Source organism: Argiope bruennichi, chromosome 11 (assembly GCF_947563725.1).
Source record: "Argiope bruennichi chromosome 11, qqArgBrue1.1, whole genome shotgun sequence".
NCBI lineage: Eukaryota > Metazoa > Arthropoda > Arachnida > Araneae > Araneidae > Argiope > Argiope bruennichi.
The window spans coordinates 49,556,350-49,579,759 of record NC_079161.1 but is presented as its reverse complement, the minus strand read 5'-3'; the positions used below and the strand labels follow the sequence as shown (position 1 = coordinate 49,579,759).

The 23,410-nt window shown below is 29.0% G+C and overlaps 1 protein-coding gene across 1 annotated transcript in view; it reads right to left on the bottom strand.

Annotated features, from left to right (window-relative positions):
• LOC129956442 (cell adhesion molecule Dscam2-like) overlaps window positions 1-23,410 on the bottom strand; it is a 342,184-nt gene that overhangs the window by 253,140 nt on the left and 65,634 nt on the right. The gene's annotated exons all lie outside the window — the stretch shown is intronic.

Below are 23,410 nucleotides of genomic sequence, written 5' to 3'. Positions count from 1 at the left end.
ACATATAAACATATTTATATTCTCCAAAAAAGCTAGAATCTACTCTCTTATCTGGCTATACGTCGTCTTTATATATGAACATCGCCATTGAAGATTAAGTTTAATTTAGTTATATTAACGTCCTTTACGCTTTAAAGCAACACTAGGGCTGTTTTCAGACGTACCTCGTAATTTTGAACAACTGCCAGATGACAAGGACGACACCCTCTTTAAACTTCCACACCATACCAGTGGAATGACGTTTGGCCCCGACAGATTTAACGTGCACCAGACCCTCTTTTACGCGACAGTTCTTCGGGGGAATCTGGTCTCAAACCTGCAACCCGCGATTTCGAGACCGAGAACTTAACAGCAGGTCACCGCCGCCCACATTGCGGATTAAATTAATTTTTGGACGGTAAATAAAGTCACCGATGTTGAAACGCATTATTTATTAATACATTTAATTACATACACCAAAGTCTACTCTTCCCAGATATTATGATTCCGTCTATTTAAAAAAGCCAAAGGGTGTGACCTCTCCAAAATTTTCTCGCATGATTTGCTAATAAACTTTTCATGCCAGAGAACGCCATACATGCCATTGGCGTGCAAGATTAACATAATATCACCTTTTGGAACGAATTTAGCTTTTTTATTGATCGTGTGATCCTTGGCGAGTTTTTAGCAATAAATCCCTGAAATTCAGTAATAATATAAAAAAAAATCGAATTTTTGTTTTAGGTATGTTTTTCTCAACTGATTGAAACAAAATATAACGCAAAACTTCACTTATATTCACAGAGTCACACCTATTATATATTTAAATTACATCATTTTCGAACTATCGCGTTTGCATGTTTTTGAAAATACAGATCGACGGGCAGTCAACCCGTGATTGGATTTGACTCAGAATTTGACAGGTATCTACACTATAAAGGTTAAATCTATTAACCGAATTTTATATGTCTATATTTCTCTGTTTTGTAACTCGTGTTAACTTATAATCGAACAGCTGGACATTATTAACTTCCTTTGAACAGATTTTACTCAAAATTTGATAAAATTCTACAAATTTGGTATAAAGGGTGTAAAGCCATATTTAAACCCTCTAGTTCAAAGCATCTATGAATTATCTTTGTCACAAAGAAACAGGTAGACATTATTTAAAATGTGTTTTTTCCAATTTAGGGAGGTCTAAAACACAGAGATTAGGCAAAATACTGAGTTCTACTTGTTTGACCATTGCTATATTTTCTCTATACAACGTATATGAGAAATTAAAAATGCTTACTTTTAAAATAAGTATGCTATGTATATGAAAAACGAATTACCAAAGGTAATGCAATTAATAGTGCTAATTACATTTGATCGATGATAAACATTATTTATTAATAATGAAATGCAACCAAAACGATTCCTTGAACTAACGATAGGTCTCTCGCCTCAGTAATGCAAAAAAGAATACTTCCAACTAAAAAAGACATGGAAGAATATAATTTAACGCCATTTCTAATATCTTTTTAAAATACCTTTCAGTCCTTCGCATTCAACCCAAAATAGTCTTTGAGGATCAGATTTATAATGTTTGTGTTGATAAACACCTTATTTTCAAAGGAAACGATCTTCAATATAAAAGGACAGACTTAAACCATCAGTTTCCACCATGAGCAAGCAAACCCATGAATGCGGAGCACACATTTGGTCCCATGTTTATGGAAATCTTTATTGTATATATCACTTAATTCCGAGAGGAGTCCTAAAGACCTTCTTAGTCTCAGCGAGCCATAACTGATCAAATTACTTTCTAGCTGAGCGGAAATCATTATTAGTCATGGCATTTGCCACGTTATTCCGCAGATATGAATTCTCGTCATTCTTCTATAGTCATGAAAGATTTGCTTTCCGAGAAGAATCCTAAAGGCCTACTTAGTTTCAAAGTACCAAAACTGATTAAATTACCGTCTGCCTGTATGGAAACCGTTAGTGAGGAATTGCATTTGACACCAAATTCTGCAGATATGATTTCTCGTGATTATATCTTTGGAGTTATATGAAAGATTTGCTTTATGAAAGGAGTCCTAAAGGACCTACTTTGTTTCAAATTGATCAAATTACGTTTTGCCTGTACGGAAATCATTATTGAGGCATTATATTTATCACCATTTTCTGCAGAAATGATTTCTTGTGATTATATCTTTAGAGTTATATGGAAGATTTGTTTTAAGAAGAATCCTAAGGATCAAAATTCCATAACTGATCAAATTACCTTCTGCCTGTACGGAAATCATTAATGAGGAATTGCATTTATCATCATATTTTGCAGATATGTTTTCTCGTGATTATATCTTTGGAGTTATATGAAAGATTTGCTTTATAAATAGAGTCCTAAAGGACCTACTTTGTTTCAAATTGATCACATTACGTTTTGCCTGTACGGAACTTATTATTGAGGCATTGCATTTATCATCAGTTTCTGAAGGTATAAATTCTCGTGATTACATCTTTGGAGTTGTATGAAAGATTTGTTTTAAGAAGAATCCTAAGGAGCTATTTAGTTTCAAAATTTCATAATTGATCAAATTACTTTTTGCCTGTACGGAAATCATTAATGAGGAATTGCATTTATCACCATATTCTGCAGATATGATTTTTCGTGATATATGTTTGCTACTACATGAAAGGTTTGGTTTACGAAAAGAGTTTTAAAGACCTTAAATTCATAGTATCATAACTGATAAAATTGCATTCTGCCTGTACGGAAAGAGTTATCGAGACATAGCATTTGTCTCCATATTCTGCAGATATGAATTCTCGTGACTTTATCTAAGCAGTTGCATGAAGGTTTTGGTTTACGAAAAGAGTATTAAAGGTCTACTTAGTCTCAAAGGGCCATAACTGACTTATTTTAAGGAATAAATATATTGAAATACATGAATCTATACCTGAAAACATTTTAAATAAGCTCAGCTTTCGTGTTATCTTTGGTGTTTCCTCATTTTGAAAGCTTTATTCGTCAAATTTCTTTTCCCCACATTTATGGAAAAAAAATGATAAAAATAACTCAAGTTCTGTATCCAATTGACTTTTGTTTTCTCGTTCAAAAAACAGGAGGACATTTTTTTGTGTTATTTGTAAGTAAAAATTATTTCACTTAATTGTTGTTGATTAATCAAATTTCACTCTGTACTTTGTATTCTACGACAAATTTTGCGTTAATATTATTGTATGATAAAGTGAATTGGAAATGAGGTTCTGTACCTCACCTTTGAATATTTGAAAAAAAATGAATTTATATTCTTATTATATTTTTTCAATTAATATTGTAGATCACACAATTTTACTGTCAATAATACAAAAATTATGCCATTCATTTTATTAGATTCTTGTCGTCTCAGGCAACCAGTTGCTTCATCGGGAATATTGTTTATATTTAATTTCTGATAAATCGATTAGATATAATTTCATGAACATGATTCCAACAAACTGTCTAATGATAAAGTCATGCTATTTTAACTGGCCTTTATCATGTGAGAACATGATGTTGTTTTCGTTTGAGGTTCTTGAAGCCTCAAAATGCGTAGGCAACAAATTGTTGAAGCCTCCAAATTCGTAAGCAACAAAGCGCTTTTGAGGCATCAATCTTTCGCTTTCAGGGTTATTAGAAAATAATGCAGGAAGTATAATCACATTTGGCGATTTATCGCGAACTAAAGTTACAACTTGATTTCCAAATAATTAATTCTCTGCATTCTTACGAATTGTCTTAATTAATTTGTCATTAACCAGTTTAAACCGGTTTGAAACAATTTCATTTAATTAAAACATTTTAATTTATTTAAAATTAATCCTGTCAAATCAACTGGTCTCCAGAGGCGGCTATTGCAAAATGAAAACAAAAACAAATATATTATTCCTACTTTGAAAAAGAATCAAAATAGAATCGGTAACAATAAAAGACAACTTACTGTTAAAGTAGTCTCTCTTAAATTACATTAAGTAAACATAATTGTACGTTTAAATCTAGTCTGCAAGCATACTTCATATAATTACCCTGCTAAATGTCACTTTATCTGGAAGGAAAACAAACGCTGTCTTAATTACCATACATTTTAACGCATATCTTTATCGGGCAGGAAAAAGAATTTAACCAATCCCAAATGAATAGTTTTTGTATAAAAACCGTCACCTTTTCTGTTAAGAGAAAGCCTTCTGTTTGGAAAGATTACGGTACAGGAGAACAATTGAATTTGCAGAGTAGCGGAAAAGTGATTTAGCGATAATTACTGCAAGCAGGGGTGTTAAGGAAAGACCGAGACAATAAGGCGCCTTTTGGCGCTAAATTATCACCTACAAAAGCATTAAGAGTAAGAAGAAAAATCCAGGTTGATAAAAGATTGGAAGAATAACTAAAGATGTAAATGTAAATAGGCCGGTTTAAAATAATTATTACAGGGCTTCAAGTGGAGTAAAGGAGTGTACATTTTTATACAATATTTTTTTTATATATATAGGCTGTTATTCTAAAAATAAAATGAAGCATACAAAAGCAACTATAACTTTCTCAAAATGCAAATATTATTTAAAATAATTAATACAAGGCTTCAGATGAAATTAAAAAAAATCGACATTCTTATAGGCTGTTATTCTAGCAAAAAAATGAAGCATACAAAAGTAATTATAACTTTCTTTAGATGCAAATATGCTGACTTAAAGTAATTAATACAAGGCTTTAGATGAGGTAAAGAAATCGACATTCTTATAGGCTGTTATTCTAGCAATAAAGTGAAGCATACAAAAGTAATTATAACTTTTTTAAGATGCAAATATGCCGATTTAAAATAATTAATACAAGGATTCAGATGAAGTAAAGAATTCGACATTCTTATAGGATGTTATTCTAACAATAAATAAAGCATGCAAAAGTATTTATAACTTTCTTAAGATTCAAATATGCTAATTAAAAATAATTAATACAAAGCTTCAGATGAAGTAAAGAAATCGACATTCTTATAGGCTGTTATTTTAGCAATAAAGTAAAGCATGCAAAAGTAATTATAACTGCCTTAAGATGCGAATATGCTTACTTAAAGTAATTAATACAAGGCTTTAGATGAAGTAAAGAAATCAACATTCTTATAGACTTTTATTCTAGCAATAATGTAAAACATACAAAAGTAATTATAACTTTTTAAGATGCAAATATGTCGATTAAAGATAATTTATACAATATTTAATATGAAGTAAAGAAACTGACGTTTTCATAGAATAATGGTTATAAATTGGCATTCTAACAGCAAATTTAGGCATGCAAAAGTTGTTTAAATGCTCTAGATAGATGAATATTGGACACAAAGCTACCAAATTTGGCATTTCTTAACTTTTTAGATAGAATGTGCTCCTTTAGAAAGATGTTGCAATAATTTAAGAAGAATTTTTAATAAAAAAAAATAATTGCATTCTAGTTTTTATCATCTCTAGAACATCTACGAATCTATAATATTTCCTTCTGTAATGTAAGTATGAGATTTACAGATATTTTTAATAAATGTTGATGACCCTCAGGTCATGACCAGAATGATTAATGGCGACCATTCTGTCGATAAATTAGATGAATATCGGTGACAAAAATAAAAAAAAAAATCTAGAAAATTCAATCGTTTTAGCTATATTTCTATTATATACCGAGATTCGTCTGTAAAATACCTCGCCGTGTCAAAAAAAACTGCATAAACAAGAGAGACAAATGGAAGTCAGTCGGGTGAATTCCTACTATGGCATCGGATGCAGAGGAGTTTAGTTTAGTTATATTAACGTCACGTTTGAAGCAACACTAGGGCCATTTGGGGACGGACCTCGTAATTTTGATCCGCGGTCAGATGACGAGGACGACACCTGTGCTGGCACCCCCGTCTCCACACCACACCAGCGGGAGGACGTTTGGTCAGGACGGATTTTACACGACGGTTCTTCAGTGAAATCGGGTCTCGAACCTGAAACCCACCGGTCCCGAAGCCGAGACATTACCACCAGGCCACCGCGGCCCCGGTTGCAGAGGAAGTTCCTTAGCTGTTTCTAATTTACCATTATCTGTCAAGTTGAGTTGCAAATTTCTACAAGTAATGCTCTTGATATAAGTATCAGGTGTGTTTCTTCCATTTACGTTTCGAGTTCTGTTGTGGAATAAAACATCATTTTTTAGTATCCAACGTTATAGACTTCTTCCTCTGTGCGCTCATTGGACGATTTTCCATAATAATATTATTCCACCAAAATTTTTTTTAAAAAACTGTTTTAAAATACAAATAAATTTTGGAACAATGCAATATTATATCTTTACAATGCTTTCTCTACTTATAATTTTAAAAACTTATTAAAATATATTTTACAGTTATACATTAAATTTTTAACTATTATCTCTTAACTATTATCTTTTAACCATTATTAATCATTCTGCGATGGTATTAAATACATTTTATTTTTTGTGCATATTTTCGTAATATAAATATGAGCACCATTTTAAGTTTCGAGATTCGTTGAAACGGCTATAAAATGCCATGGCCTGCCATAAAAACTACATAAACAAGAGATGCAAATGCAAGTCAGTCAAATGAATCCTTATGTGGCATCGATAGCAAAGGAAGGTCTTTAGCAGTTTCAAATTAACCATTATCTGTCTGTTTTTGTTGAAAATTTCTACAAGTGATGCTCTTGGTATAAGCATGAAGTGTGTTACTTCAATCAACTCTTTGCGTTTTCTTGTGAAATAAAGCATCATTTTCTATTACCTACCTTGTTAGACTTTTTCCACTATACGCTCATTGGACGATTTTCCATAATAATATTACTGCTCTAATATTCTTTATAAAACTGTTTTAAAATACAAATAAATTTTGTAACGATATAATATTGTTACGAATCTGTGATACGGCTTCCCAGCATAGTTGGTTCCATAGGAGATCTCAGAGCTTGGCGACAAACTTGGCTACTTGGCGACGAATATCGCGACTTTGGCGCCAAAATAGATTATACCCGAAACATCGAGAATTTTCCCGAGCCGTCCAGTAGGAACCGAGATACGCCTCGAACGTTCCTGATTGGTTGAGAGGTTTCTAGCCCCGCCTCCTGTTACCTATAAAAGGAGCAGCCTGTAGCTGCCGGGGAGTAGTTGTGAATTGAGTCGTAGTCGGAAGCGACAGGGAAGAGAGTCGTGAACCAGTGGAGTCGACGGTGAAGAACTAGTCTTCCAAGGATAAGCAGAGCAGCGATGGAGTCAAGATAGTGCTGAACTAAACTGTGCGCTATTGTTTGCAGTAGATAGTCTTGTTGTATACTGCTGTGTATGCTGTTGTATGCTGCACGTCTCGGCTGAAGATAATCGTCTTCTGTGCTGTATATAGTTGTCGGTCTTGTGCTGTCTTGTGTGTCTTCGTGTAAATAAACGTCGTTGTTTTATTTTCTACTGCCGCCTGCTGATTGAGCGTTCTCCACACCATATAACACCCACTATCCAAACGAACCCCGGAAATTTCGTAACAATATTATTTCTGTACACAGTTTTCTCTCATTATAATTTAAAAAACCTATTAAATATATTTTACATATATACATTAATTGTTTTACATTAATACATTTAATTGTTAACACAATTAAATGTTTACATATATACATTTAATTGTGTGTTATTATCTCATTATTTCATAGCCCTGCGATGATGTTGATTACATTTTATTTTGTGCGAATATTTTCGTAAAATAATTAGATTTTTATAAAAGAAAAATGCTATAAATGCAGACAAATCAACGCCTATTATCAAGCTACGCTTCTTTGGATAAAAGTTTCAAATTTGCTTTAAATTTCATAAATGCAACAAGAGATAGAAAAAGATTCACAAGAAAGTAGGTCACATAGAAAATGGATTTCTTGCTTTGCGTATTCTTCTAAGAAGTTTTGCTGCGTGTTTATTAATGTTTACTTGTGGAAAACATCGTCGTTATCCGTTATCGGACTTATTGTGCTTCTTACCATACATCCACAAACAATTTCTGCAACACATATCGATTTTCAATAAAATCCGACAAAGAAAGTTTTCAAAAGTGTTTATTAGTTACTAAGGAATTTTCCTCATCAACATGATTCCGCTTCATATAATATTTTTATTTGGTATGTGTTTTGCATCGGTATTTGGAAATTATAATGCATTTTTTCCCGATCAACTAATTAGTCTTCAAACCCTTGCTTCCAATTTACGCAGATTCGCATGTCTTAAAATACGATTTGCATGTTTTTCGTCCATCTATTGCGTAACTTCGGATTATTAAAACGTTTAGGTCCCAATATTATCTCAAACTCATTACAATTTGAATTTTTTTAATTAAAGAAACTATTTGATTCATTGACTATGTTAACAAATGAATGCGATTTGATACGATCCGTAAGCGCGTTGTCATTCTTGAAATATCTGGCATTACGATTATTTTCAGTCTTTCCTTCGTTGAATGAATTTAACCCTTTCTAGGGCCGTGGGAAGTATGCTTCCCACCAAATTTATCAATCTTTGCATGAAATTATGTTGGTTGGCATAAGTTTTGACTAATTTTTTTAGTAAGTCAGAAACTTAGATGCTTCAGTTCTTTATCTCAGAAAAAATAATGTGTCTTGATTTGTTACATAATTATTAATTAATTAATAAAATTAAATTTATCTAATAAGCTAAATGAATCCATTTTCTTATTCAAATTTCAAGCCTAAAAATTTTTAAACATAATATGACCAGAAAAAATGGCCCTTTAAAGGGTTAAAATTAAACAAAATTAATAAATTAATTTATGAATGTATTTTGTTTTTCTGTTTGCAGAGGCCGCCTTAAAGAGTTTAAGTCTTTGAAGCAGAAGTTTATTTATTTTAGTTATATTAACTACTGTTTTAAAGCAACACTAGGGCTATTTTGGGACGGACCTCGTTATTTTGAAACAAGGTCAGATGACGAGGACGACACTCGAGATGGCCCTGTCACTCCAAACTTCCTCACTACATCAGCAGTAGAAGCCTACATAAGTTATAAGAATCTTTTTGGTTCTATTTTATTATTAATAAATGATGTTTGTCATCTAACAAATTCAAGTAAGACTATGAAATTGCACTACATTGTGTAATTATTTTTGCATTGAGATAATATATTTGTTTTTAAAGTAAGCATTTGCACTTTTTTATGCAGGGTGTCTCAAAAACCTTGACCACTGATTTATTCCTGAAATATTGATCATAGACATATAGTAAATTAGCCCTACGGATTAACGTGCACTAGACCCGCTTACAGAATGGATCTTCGGTGAAATCAGGTCTCGAATGAGAAAATGTTTGGAAATATAAATATCTTCACTATTTGTAATTTAAATCTTCAAAGGATTTTGTACATAAAAATACTATTGTTATGTAAAAGTGCTGCAATCATTTTATAACTAATTTCTGATAAGATTCTGTTAAATCCTCCGACCTTGCTATTGTATTCAATTCAAATGTTATCAGCATTTTTTGCTACTCTCTAGTTTAGCATAGAAAAAGAATTAATTCTTGTTTTCTCTTAGAGTATTTAAATAGTTATGCTTCAAATTATTTTTTTAGACTTTATTTTCAGACCACATTTTTATATCGAAAAACAAGATAGGCATTGTTTTTGCATTGATTTTGTTTGTTTTTCTAAAATTAATTGCAATGTGTTTGAACTTCCATATAATTATAAGCAATGAAATTTAAATAATTTAAAATACTTGTGAAATAGCTGTTAAATTATGGTCTAGGATTTTATAAGAAGGCATTCTGAAAGTAAAATTCTCACACACCTCTAAAGGGAACTATATTTAATAACATGGAAAGATTTATTGCAATAAATACAGAAATATTTCAGCTCTTTTCAACTTAATAATTATCGGAATTGTAACACTTGTTATACGCTGCAGGATAAATTTTTTTAGTCCAGTGTCAAAAATCCCTGCTTCCAGCAAATGGAATCATAACTGTCTACAGTTTCCCATTTGCGAGAAAAAGATGGACAAGCAAGAATTTCTTCAAGTGCAAGAAAAATGCAGTTTGCTTTTACCAAGATCAGGTTTAAAGTTTTGATACTCACACAACCTGGAGCTAAATATCTGCAGCCGATTTTCTTTAAGAATGCCAACGAGCAACACAGTGCTAGAACTGAGTATTTAATTTCCCTTGTCCTAAATGGTTCGTCGTAATTTCTCCAAGTATTGCTCAGTGATGTTAAGCATTCAGCCAATAACTTCGCACTCGGTAGTTGCTCTCTAAGTTAGTATATAGAGCTATTGGGAAATTACAACACGGGAGGTATACCGCATACTATAGCCATATCCACAATCTACTTTCGCATTTCAAGTCTTTTTCAACACCAACTTGTCGATGTGAGAAACACGTTTTCCATCTTCATATTTCATAGTAAATATGCATTACGGATTAATTTAAAATATAATTACCTCTAATAAAATCTCTATCACTTCATGAATGTGAAGCAGACATTCATAGAATCCCTTAAAATAAGTGATTTTACACTTAAACGGCATTAAGAGGGATTATTCTGGAAAAGCTGGAAACAATTTAAGATGAGTCACGGAGGGATATCACTACAAACGACTGTGAAAGTCAAATACAAAATGATGCGTGATCATAATTAAGTCATTCGTTATAACAGCCTCAGTTATTTAACTCTTTCTTAAATTCCAGTAATAAAGAAATAATGGAAATGAACTTTAAAGTTTTAGCAGTATATTGATCCTCATAATAACGTCATTATCCTTCGAAAATGCACCTTTACAATTAGTAAAAAAAATATTATATTATTATATTGCAGGTCCATTTAAATAAATTTGATTATTTGTCTGAAATTGAGCTGTCTATTCCATTATGCACAATTAAAACAAGTAATATAAAAAAATAATTCAATTCCTACTTTTGCAGGAATTGAACTCGCATTCTTCACCTTCACGTGAAAAATACTGAAATCCTAGCATTTACCGATTGAGCTACTGCTTGTTGATTTCCATTTCCATAACAAACTGCTAAAACTTCATTCAAAGTATTAAAAATTAATTATATTTAATAATTAATGAATTAATATTTGAAAACACTGTATTAAAATCAAGTGTCATCCACTGCAAGTTTAAAAAAAATGCATTTGAACTTGAGTGGATAAATGAAAAGTATTTTACTAACGATTGGAAATTTGAACAGGATATATAAATATATATAAGGAGAGTGTGAACTAATATTAGAAATTGAAAAATTATTCTCACACTTACAAAAATATGAAATACATGAAGCCAAATTTGAAATTTTATGCTGTGCGCAATTTCTTCATCTTTTTTTCTCTATATATGATAAAAAAACAACAAAATCTGATTTTTTTTCTTTGGGGCCAAATTTTAGGCTTTTAATGTCCATTTATTCAGTTACTTTATTTTATTTAACGACAATTCGTATTTCTAAAGACTCATTGATACATTAATTAATTTCTATGGGGCTCCATTTAAGACAACTGCTTTTCGTCCAGACTGAGTAATGTTAGGCTTTTAGTGTCCATTTATTCAGTTACTTTATTTTATTTAATGACAATTCGTATTTCTAAAGACTCATTGATACATTAATTAATTTCTATGGTGCTCCATTTAAGACAACTGCTTTTCGTCCAGACTGAGTAATTTTAGATCTAAACAAAAAAAAAAAAAAAAAGAAACATCAAAGCTCAAAATTAATGCATTTTAATGAATTCTAGCTAAAGAACTTTCCTTCATTAAGATATAATAACATAATAGCTTATTTTACTTTTTACAACGAAGGGATTACTGATCTTTTGTAAAAATATTTGATTGGGGATATCTAAATGTAAACATTCGTTCACTAACTGCAAACACATGGCATTTTCCCATATAGCTGACTATACTAACCATATTTTTGTCTCTGTGTTGCAAATATTTATCTTACCGGGACAATATTTAGTAGCAAGAAGTTACAATTCGAAAACAACGGTAAAATAATTTAAAATTTTCTTTTAATTGAATCAAAAGTCTGTAGATGGAAAATAATTTTAAAATGTCAATTTCTTGAACTCAAAACTTTTAGTCTCTAAATCTTCCTAATTTTTTAATAAAAAAATCATTTTTTATTTGTTGTATTTTGAATAACATGCCATTTAATTGAGACTTTTTCGCATCAATGATTTATTTAGTAATTTACATTCTTTTTTTTATGGCTTATTAAATATGATTTAAGTACGTTGTCTGCTGTTTGATTTTTGACATTTATTCAATTTTAAAAACTACACATTTGATCAGAACTATTTTTTTTCCAATTTTGAAGTATTTAAAATAATTATTCTGATTAAATAAAAACAACATTTCTCTTATTTGTTGAATTTTAAATAACAAGATTTAATGAAGTTTTTTTTGCATCAGTGACTTATTTAGTGATTATTATTACCTCTTTTTTACAGTAAGTGTCCATATGAAAACATGGTTTGTGTGCATTGTGTGATTTTCGATCTTTGGCACTTTTCTATTTCTTAAAATTACAGATTCAATTAAAATTAAACTATTTTTTTTTTAGATTCCCTATAGGAAGACTGCCTATTGCAATGGTTCTCATAACAGGACTTCGGGAAAATTTCTTCAGTTCTTCACCGATCATGGTCGCTAGAACTCAATACCATCCTTCATTCAAAAGTTTATTATATATGTAACATTATTTTTGTTGAAGCAGAGTGCAGGTTTGAATATATAGACGATACGTTGTATTTTTAATTCTCTTTAATATCCATCTCGGGAAAGCAATTTATTTACAAGCAGACACACCGCGCCACAAATGTAGAAACAAGAAAAGAAGTGCGAAACAAATGATCACTAGTCTTATATAACATAGGATTTCCGGCCACGTGCCGATGGAATGCATATGGTGACCTTTAACAAGGGCAACGGAAGTATCACTTTCATTTGATACGTATTACTGATGGCGCATTAGTTTTACAGAGGAATTAATTAAACCGAAAATGGAATTGGATCTGGAAATAAGAGAGTATTTTTAGAATAAAGTTACTATGGGCTAAATTAAGATAAAATCTTGGAAATTAATTAAATTTATATATATATTACGTATTGCAAATGTTATTTTGTTAACAAGATTAATAGAGTAATTTTGTTTGGATTTTAACTGGCTAATTAGAAATGCAAAAATCCCGAACGAGTACGTAAAGTCCCATCTAACTCAAAGGGAGTTGAAAAAGTGAGAGGGGGGTGAAATTGTCATTTCGTTATAACTTTCATAATATTGCAGATAGAAAAAATATCTAATTAGTCATATTTGAGCCTTATGAAGATGAATAACTTTTGTATTTAAAGGTTTTCTATAACTCCAATATCTTAGAAGTTAAGGGCTAAAAATTGATTTTCCAGTTCTGATTTTGATTTTTTCTAACATCGGATATCTTGCCACATAATAGCTCAGATGTAAAGGAATTTAGCTTTGCCTTCCAGCTTGCCGAGAGGAATTTTTTTAAAGTTTTGGAGTAATATGAAATACGAAGAAGCTTTGGCATAAAGCGATCTCTAAGAGTTCAATATCCTTTTCCCTGTAAAATCCTTTCTGTAAGATTTGAAGAAAAATTGCAACACTTCAGCTTTCCAAAGGGAACAACTATTCCTCCAACTATTTCACCACAACTCTTTTCCTTTGAAAGCACAATTCCTTCTTCCTAAATAAGATTAAAGTCTCCTTTACAATGGCGGGAAAAAGACCTGCCATTAATATTTTCCCAAAAGTTTGTTTGGGCACTCTGCCTGTAATAAATGTTAAAAATAGCACTGACTGTAATAAATGTTTCTTCGAACTCATTTCAACAGAACAACTCCTTTCCCTCATTTCTTCTTATTTCAGCTTCGAGAAATTCGAAAGAATTGCACTTGAAATACAAATATTAGTGCAATAATTTTGCTGAATAAACGAAAAGTTTTAGAAAGGATGAATGTCTTTAAAAAAACGGAAACATTTATTTCGTTTCGGCAAAATTTTTACGAATTCGTTGTTTCTTGAAATGATGCATTCATTGTGTCTTGCTGTTATTAATGAGGAAATGTTCAAAAAAATTCCCACCTGGAATTAATAGAAATATAAATGAATCTTTGTGTTGACTTTCAGAAATTTTTGCCAAGTGCTTGATTAATGCGACACATTTTTCAACTTTGAAAATAATTCTGGGGAAAGAAAATTTTGAATAAACATTACTCTTTAATAAATGAATTCCAGGGGCTAAATGAATTTATTTTTTAATTCTTTCACAGTTAGATTTTTAAAAAATGCCTTGTCGCATTTCATGGGTAGAAGAAGATGTGATTTATTAAAGAAATTAAAGTATTATGTACAACGCATATCTAGAAATAAAACAATAAACGCGGTTGCTTGAACTTTTATAAAAAATATTTGTTTATAATTTAATCCTTTCACTTCCAGTGAGGAGGTTTGGGGCGCTTCGAGAATTTTGACTTAACCACCAAGTGTGTCAGTTTCGGGCGCTTGCTTTCTTTGGGGGGCGATGGGTATCAAAAACGGATACTGTTTTAAGCACCCCAGGAGGTCAGTGTTATCTCTGACAATCGTGGGTTTTTCACAGTAGTTATTCCCTGTGCTTTAATAAATGTCTAACCGCTCTCAAAGATGAATTATTATTTTATTGTACGAATTTATATTAATCAGTTTTCATGTGCTATACATCACAAGATAATTATTAAATTAAAATTAGAAGCATAGCATATTCTGATTAGCAAGGTGTGTTCGAAAAGTGACTGTATAAACTGAAGAATAAAATGGTAAGAATTTGTCTAATTGTTCAAACTGTAGGTTGTATCAAATCTTTATTTCATAAATTCCTTCGACAATACAGGATGATGTGGTTTTAGTTTAGTTATATTAACGTCTCGTTTTTTAAAGCTACACTAGAGCCATTTTAGGATGGGGTACGTAATTTTGAGAAACAGTCAGATGAAGAAGATGATACCTGAGTTACTACGCTCTCTTGAAACTTTCGTACCACACCAAAGGGAAGATGTAGAAAATCGATGGATTGAACGTGCACCAGGTTCATTTATACGGCAATCCTTCAGTGGAATCGGGCTTCGAACCTGGAATCCTCCGGTCCTGAAGCCGCAATCTTTCTTTCAGGCTACTAAGGTCTCAAAATGACGCAGGACATACAATTATTAATGATTTTCCAGTTCTTTTCATGTGAAATAAAATCTGATTACGTAATTATTTCAGTGCTTTTGGCCGGCGATTGCTCCTTAGATTTCGACAAATATTTTAATCAAAAAGATGTTTTGCGTGACGGAGAAAAAAAAGACACACGTCAGCTGTCGTTTGAAAAATTCAATTGAAATTAAATTTAGAGAAGAAGGTGTACTGAATTCTTATCCTCAAGAATTAATAAAGATATGAAAATCAAAAAGTCCGAATGTCAATGTGCTGATTGTTGGCATAATCTGAGAAGAAATGCACCAAAAAATATGTTAAATTTTTGCATTATATATCTTCTGTTATGTGTCCATTACTTCAATAACATAAGATTTTGCCACAAAGAAATTAATTTTGAATAGTTTCATAGCCGATTTATAAAATGATTCTCATGTTGAATCTTTGACTTCAAATAAGGATAAGCTCGATTTAAAATAAATATATATTCAAACAAATACTGATTTTTTTTAGTGGGGGAATTTTAGTAACAGCTTTAAGTTTAAAATTAGGTTTGAAAGGACTTTTTTGCGTTCATTATATTCAAAAATATTGATTTTTCCAGACATTACAGAAACAGGTAGAAGTAAAAACGTTACTTATTGATGATTATTTTTTAACATTTGTGGTTCATTTCTTTGTAGAATTTCTGAATATTTTGCATCAGAGCATCTATAAAATGAGCTTTTTTTCATAAAAGAGTATCAAATATTCACGAATGTCGAATGCAATCGAATGCATTGAATCGAAACTAAATTATTTTTTTCAAAACATTTTAAATTTTAAAACACAGATTTTAAAAAATAATAATAGATGGCTCAAAATAAATTTCGTAAAATGATAGAGATATATAAAAATGTTGATGCAAGATAACTATTCTTTTTCATATTATTGACTTAAAAAATCTATAAATTAAAGCAAAAACTTACATGACGAAAAGAAAAAATAACAGACAATTAAATCAAATTAATAAATTAAATTAATTCAGTTAATAAATCAATTAATTACGAATTATATAGAATCAATAAAAAATAAATTATGAATTAATTCAATCAAAAAAATTACACGAGATTTAATTTTCTTACTTCTTAAATTCCACATTTAAATGTATTTAAAAAATTAATAAGACTATTTATGAATCTTGATAAAACATAAGATAATGATTTTAAAGTCATTATTTTTATAGTTTAGGAAAGAATAATAACAAAGGATAATGATTCTTTTACAACCAATGAAACTTAAATTTCAACACGAATAACATCAGAGAGGATTATTTTTGAAAAGTAAATTTTTTTCTCTATTGAAATTCAAAGTGAAAAAATTATGATGTTTTGATGTCAGAAAACAATTTTCTCATCTTCAATTTAGTTAGCTTTTAACAAAATTGCAAGTCAGTTTCAAGCCTAAGAAACACAATCCTTCACGATGCCATAGTAAAAATAATATAAAATATTTTATTCTTTCAGCATTTTTTGAGCCTAAATACAATGCCACAGCAACAAAATGAATGAGTCTCAAAAAATGCTTAACAAGGAACGACAGTTTTGTAGATTCAATTGCATTATGTCATCTCAAAAATGATGGAAACAGCAATTTTATTGCTTTAAGAAATAAATAGATATAAAGACTATTCTAATGCTGGTTACCAGAAATGTCAATCGAATTTCCATTTCGTATTAGATTTCTGGACGTGGTGAGGAAAGAGTGAAATAGAAAATTACTTTAAGAATAGACGTCAAAATAGCTTATTTTGTCACTTCTTATTACTATGTATGCATTTGTCAGTCATAGCACAGTAATATAAAGCTTCGAATTCCAGATAACAAAAATTGTTGCACAATATTATACATTATTGTGCGATATTATATTATATTTTTGCATATTTAATAATATTATTCAATTTTTTGAAAATTGTTAAATATTTTACAATATTGTACAATGTCTATTACTACTGAGAGCAGTCGTGCTCCCTATATCAACATGAAAAGTCACACATATTTCTTTGATGCGTTATTATAAAATATAAATTTTAAGAAATTAATCATTAAAATTAGGTTCTAACATTATAAACCTTATAATACTATAAAATAGCGTTCCCCAACTCTTATAGATAATTCCTTCTAAGTAGCTATTCTTTATTGTTTGTTGAATGGATAATATAGCTGTTGGAGTCGCATTATTTTAAAAATTAGGTTTTAATATTATAAACCTTATAATACTATAAAATAGCGTTCCCCACCTCTTATAGATAATTCCTTCTAAGTAGCTATTCTTTATTGTTTGTTGAATGGATAATATAGCTGTTGGAGTCGCATTATTTTAAAAATTAGGGTTTAATATTATAAACCTTATAATACTATAAAATAGCGTTCCCCACCTCTTACAGATAATTCCTTCTAAGTAGCTATTCTTTATTGTTTGTTGAATGGATAATATAGCTGTTGGAGTCGCATTATTTTAAAAATTAGGTTTTAATATTATAAACCTTATAATACTATAAAATAGCGTTCGCCACCTCTTGCAGATATTTTCTCCTAAATAGCTTTTCTTTATTGTTTGTTGAATAAATAATATAGCTATTGAATGTAGTCGTCGCATTATTTTTAAAATTTGGTTGTAACATTATAAACCTTATAATACTATAAAATTGCATTCGCCAACTCTTGGAGATATTTTCTTCTTAGTAGCTTTTCTTTATCGTTTGTTGAAGGACAGCTGTTGATTGTAGTCGCATTATTTTTAAAAATTGCTTGTAATATTACAAACTTTATGCTACGAATGAATTGAAATTTTTCTTTATAGTTCTTAAAATCTTAAAATGGCATTGCTATACAAAATATTAATTAAGTAGCGAACAATTTATTACAGGACAAAAACATTATCGGTTTCTAAATATAGTAAAAGAGGAAAGCACTGAACTTTAAGTTTCTGTCAAAATTTAAAGTTAAATTGGCTTAAAGATTTCCCTTAATTGAAATCTCTATTCTACCGGAGATATGAAAGAGTAAAAGAGATGAAAAATACAGTTGTATTAAGGGAATGATCGATTTTTGAATATTAAAAATTCTCATCAAATATTTGCTCCTTCTTTACTTCAACAGTGTGTGTGTGTTTCTGTGTGTGTGTCTGTGTGAACAGGTCTTTAATCATTATTTCTTTTTCTTAACGGTTCTCCTTACAACCATTCAAGACGAATCTCATTTATAATGCTGAAAATAGGAAATAGAGGAGAATTTAGCTTAATATTTTATTTTCATAAGCTTTGTGACTTATAGTATACTGTAAAAATGTTCTGTTTATTGTTAAAATAAAATAGAAATTAATTATGTTTATTTAACAAAACTTAAAAATATACATTTTCGTGTCATTTAAATGGTTATCTATTTTGGAAAAAAATTAATTCATCTGAAAAGCTATTAAAACACACTGCATAAAGTGAATTAACTTGGCTTATCAAATCTTTATTTTTTTCAATTAAATTAATCTTGATATTCTCTTTGAATAAAAGTAACCAGATTAAAGAGTTAGATATACTGTTAATAAAAATTAGATAATAAGTAATATGTACATAGTAAGTTAGATTATAATTAATATGTACATAGTAAGTTAAATAAATAATAGAAATACTTTTTGCAAAGTACAAGATGTCCAATACCATTGGCAATTGAGATTTTTCTCTTTCATTTTAGATTATCTACATTAAATTCGAAAGAAGGTTTTGAGATAAAATCGTGTGTTTTATTTCATTTTTTGTCGTAGTGGAATAAAGTGTATTGGGAATAAAAAGGGAATAAAAAATCTACTCAAAAAATCATTCTTTAAAGTGAAAATAAAAAGTAACTATTATATTATCCCTCTCAAAAAAGATGTACTTATTCAGTCGAATATGAAAAACACTATTTAAAAAATTAAAATAGAAAGAAAAACATGTGCATCACTATAGTAAAATACACATTCTTTTATTTTAATTATAATTGCATTTGAGTGTTGAGATCTATTTTTTTTCTAACTCCAAGATTTAAAGCGATAGTTACTAAAATGCAATTTAATTTTTATTTTAAAGAGCTCATTCCTCCAACACTAAAGAAAATAATAAATCCCATCTTTGCGAGCACGTCATAAGTCGGAATTAAAATATTTTAAGTTATCCAGAAAAATATCAGTTTAAATATAAAAAGATTACGTTTGTATTCACAGGCATAAAGTTTTATTGAAATTTGATTAGAGAGATCTTACAAAACCTTCGTGCTTTATTTCTGAAAATAAAATAAAAATTATAGTTTTCAAAATGTATTCATAAATGCAAAGGTTATTCAGTTATTTTTCAAAAAAAATTTTAATCAAAATAGCTTTCAAAAATCTATGGTAACTTCGTTACTCCGCATCCATTTTTATTCTTTCGAATACATTAGGATTCATAGACTCATTTTGCTGGGTTTTGGTGCATTTTATATCCTTTTAAGAAACTTAAACTCTGTATGATTTCATTGCATAATTTTTCTAATAGTTTTACTTCATATTCTATCAGAATAGTAGGCAATAAAAAAAAAACAAGGAAATTTAAACAAAAGTGCTTCTGTTTTATACTGCAAGATTTGAATAATAAAAGCATTACATGAAAAATTCAATTAGAATTGACGCAATCGATCGCCAGATAAATACTTGAAATATAGAATAATTTAATAAAAATGTTATTCTGTAATATTCTTTTTTATTATAGGAAAATTCCGGGAAAAATATACATCAAATAGCTTTTCTTAAGAAATAACTATTTTTGATATTTTTCCATTTTAATTATCAGAACATTTTTTCACAAGATATTTTATTATTTCAATCAAATGTTCATTTTAGTACTATTCTTACAATGCAAATTTAAAATTATCGCTGCATGAATGTAGCATAGTTTTATAAATGGGGAATCTTTTTGATTTGAAATTATTTCCACTTTTTTGTCCGGATGCATTGAAATATGTATTTTAATTTCATTATAGAAGGTTTCAGTAAAATATGTAAATATAATTGTTAAGTAAGTTCTTTTTTCGGTTTTATATATAGCCTACCTGAAGTCGATCTGTTGTCCTATTTCAACTCTTTTTTAGATAGATAAAACAAAAAAAAATTATTATATATTTGAATTAAAAGCATTCTAAATCGACAATGTCTATTGTAAATTATTTCGTATGAAAAAATTTGAACATAAAAAAATAAGAATTCTTATTCATCCTTTGCAATTTCAAAATAACTTTTAAAAAAATGTTGCCGATTTCTGTAATATCAGAAAGCGAACATCCTATATGAATATTGATATCGAAACAAGTATTTAACCCCTTGCCTAAGACGATCGAATGAAACTCATACGTCAAATATCTATACATTTTAAATAATTAGCAAACATTGAATCTTTTAAAATTGTTATAATTCGATAGAAAAATAATCAAGAATGTAGATGCATTTCAAACGTGCTTTTTTAAAAATTTTAGACCGATTCAATGCCCTTATTTTTTTAAAAGAGAAGTTCCTTTTTTAATAGAAAAAATATACAATTAAATAATAATAATTGGGTTTTTACAGAATCCATGAGAATCATAATTTTTATTCATTGAATTATCATTTTAATCCCAGCAGGGATTAAGTTATTTAATATTCTTCAGATATTAAAATAACACTGCCCGAATAAGACTGTCACAAATATAATGACAGTCATAATTGCAAAAATAATTTTTTATATAAAAATAATTCATATTATTGTTTAACTAAAATAACTAATATTAATGTTTTCTAATCCGACAAATACATAAAGCACTGAAATGCTTAAATTCTTTGGTTAAAAACAAAACAAAGAAGTATTTAGAAAACAGTTTATGATATATAAAAAAACACATGCTTTTATCGGACGAATTGCTGGGAGTATACTTTCGTTGAAAAATAAGCTAATGACAAAATTAAAATAAATAATTTATATTGATTATTAATCATCAACAAAAGAAAGAATTTCCCTAGTCACTTGATGCACAATGCATTAATCTATTAAAATTTAGTATTATTAATGACTGAATGAATGCAAATGATGATGCCAGTCTGATAATTAAATATTGCTCATTTCTTACATTAATCATGACTAATATCATGACGAATGAGTCGTTAGCTGCTTATTCTTCCGTTCATATATCAACAGTTTTATCAATTGTTAGATTCTGTATGGAAAACAGCAATGATTTGGGGAATATATATGTCGGTAATGATATTTTCATTCGAAATGTTATCATTTTTCTGTGGTTTATATTTTTTTTCGTTTAGTGTTTTTTTTTCCTTCTTACATTTTCATTAGTGATTCATTATTCTTTTTGAAGTTAATTTCTCCATTTAATGCAGTTGAATGAATTAAATATTAAATGAAAAAATCCTTATGGAATGTTTAAAGGAATCAAAAACTTAACTTTTTTTTTATTTTTGAAAGAGTAATCCTGATATCAATATGTCATTAGATTATTGAGTTTTTTTTTCAAGATATTTTATTTAAGAACTTAGTTTACTAGGATTTCAAGTTTAGAAATTAATTTAATTACATAAAATTATATTTTTTTATAGATATACTTTAATTATATATAGACTTCAAAATGACATAAAATGCAAAACATCATTTATGCGAAATTACTTCCCAATACATTCAGTCTGTCTGTTTTTAGCAGTTTTTTTTAATAATAAATAGAATAATTAATTTTCCTTGCTGGCTGTGAATATAGTTCATTAGTCAAGATGCATGATAAATAAAAATGTTCCTTTTTTGTTGTTGTTTTTGGGAAATCAACCTTGGATGACATATTCAAAATCTGTTTAAGATAGTGGCTTTAATTTAAAATTGTGAGGCAATTTCTTTTCAAATAAATTAAAACCATCAAAAAATAATTGTTAAAGACATTAAATAATTGGGAATTCTTTTCTACCAAAGAAAATAACTGTAATATAAAATCGCATTATTAATTTTTTTTCAATGAAATTGGGATTTTTTTGTAGTGGTTTTTGGGGAATCGACCTTTTATGACAGATTCAAAATCTGTTTAAGATAGTGGCTTTAATTTAAAATTGTGAGGCAATTTCTATTCAAATAAATTAAAATCAACAAAAAATAATTGTTAAAGACATTAAATAAATATGAATTCGATTCTGCAAAAGAAAATTACTGTGATGTAAAATAGCAGTACATTTTTTTCTTCAATGAAAATGTGCCTTTTTTTGTGGTCTGAGTGATCTGGGGTGACATATTCAGCATCTATAGAAGATGGTGGCTTTAATTTAAAATTAGGTAAGTTGTTTTATCCAAATGAATTAAAACCATCAAATAATAATTGTTAAAGACATCATGTAAATATGAATTATATTCTGTCTGAGAAAATAATTGTAATATAAAATCAGAATAAGAATTTTGTTTCATTGTTTTTAAATTAGGATTTAATTTAATAAACTTAATTTTCAAAACTATTAAAACTAATTTGAGCGAATCATTATCTAATATGTAACTATATTTCAATTTAGTCAAAGTATAGTGTAGCAACTAACATGAGTAGGGAAAACTAATGCCACTGCAAATTGTCCGATCTAACTTTCTATTAGTTGACATCGACAAGTTGTCAATGAAAAACATTTCAAAATTATATTGAATAAAATTATACAATATAAAAACAGATGACATTTGTTTCAAAAAATAATTGTAATTAAATAATTTCCAAGAAAAGCAAAAACTGTTTTAAAAACTAAAAATATAATATTTTTAAATATTACTGAAAGTTTTAATACCATTTTAAAATTTATTCAAAAAAATTCCTCATTAGGTCAAGCAAAAATAAAAAGAACAAACGATTTCAAATTAATTTACTATGGATAAGAAGACAATGTAAACTATCGCTGTAAATTAGAAATCGAATAAAAAGAATATATAAAAATAATACGGGATTAAATATTGAAATGTAAACTTACAATTGGAAGCTTTTATACCATTTTTAATAGTTATTCAAAAAAAAAATCATTTCCTCAGACAAAAAAACGATTTCAAATTTATTTACCATGTATAAGAAAACAATACATCATTAAATTTTATTTTATGATCCAAATTATGAGAAGAATAAATAAATATATTTAAAACAAT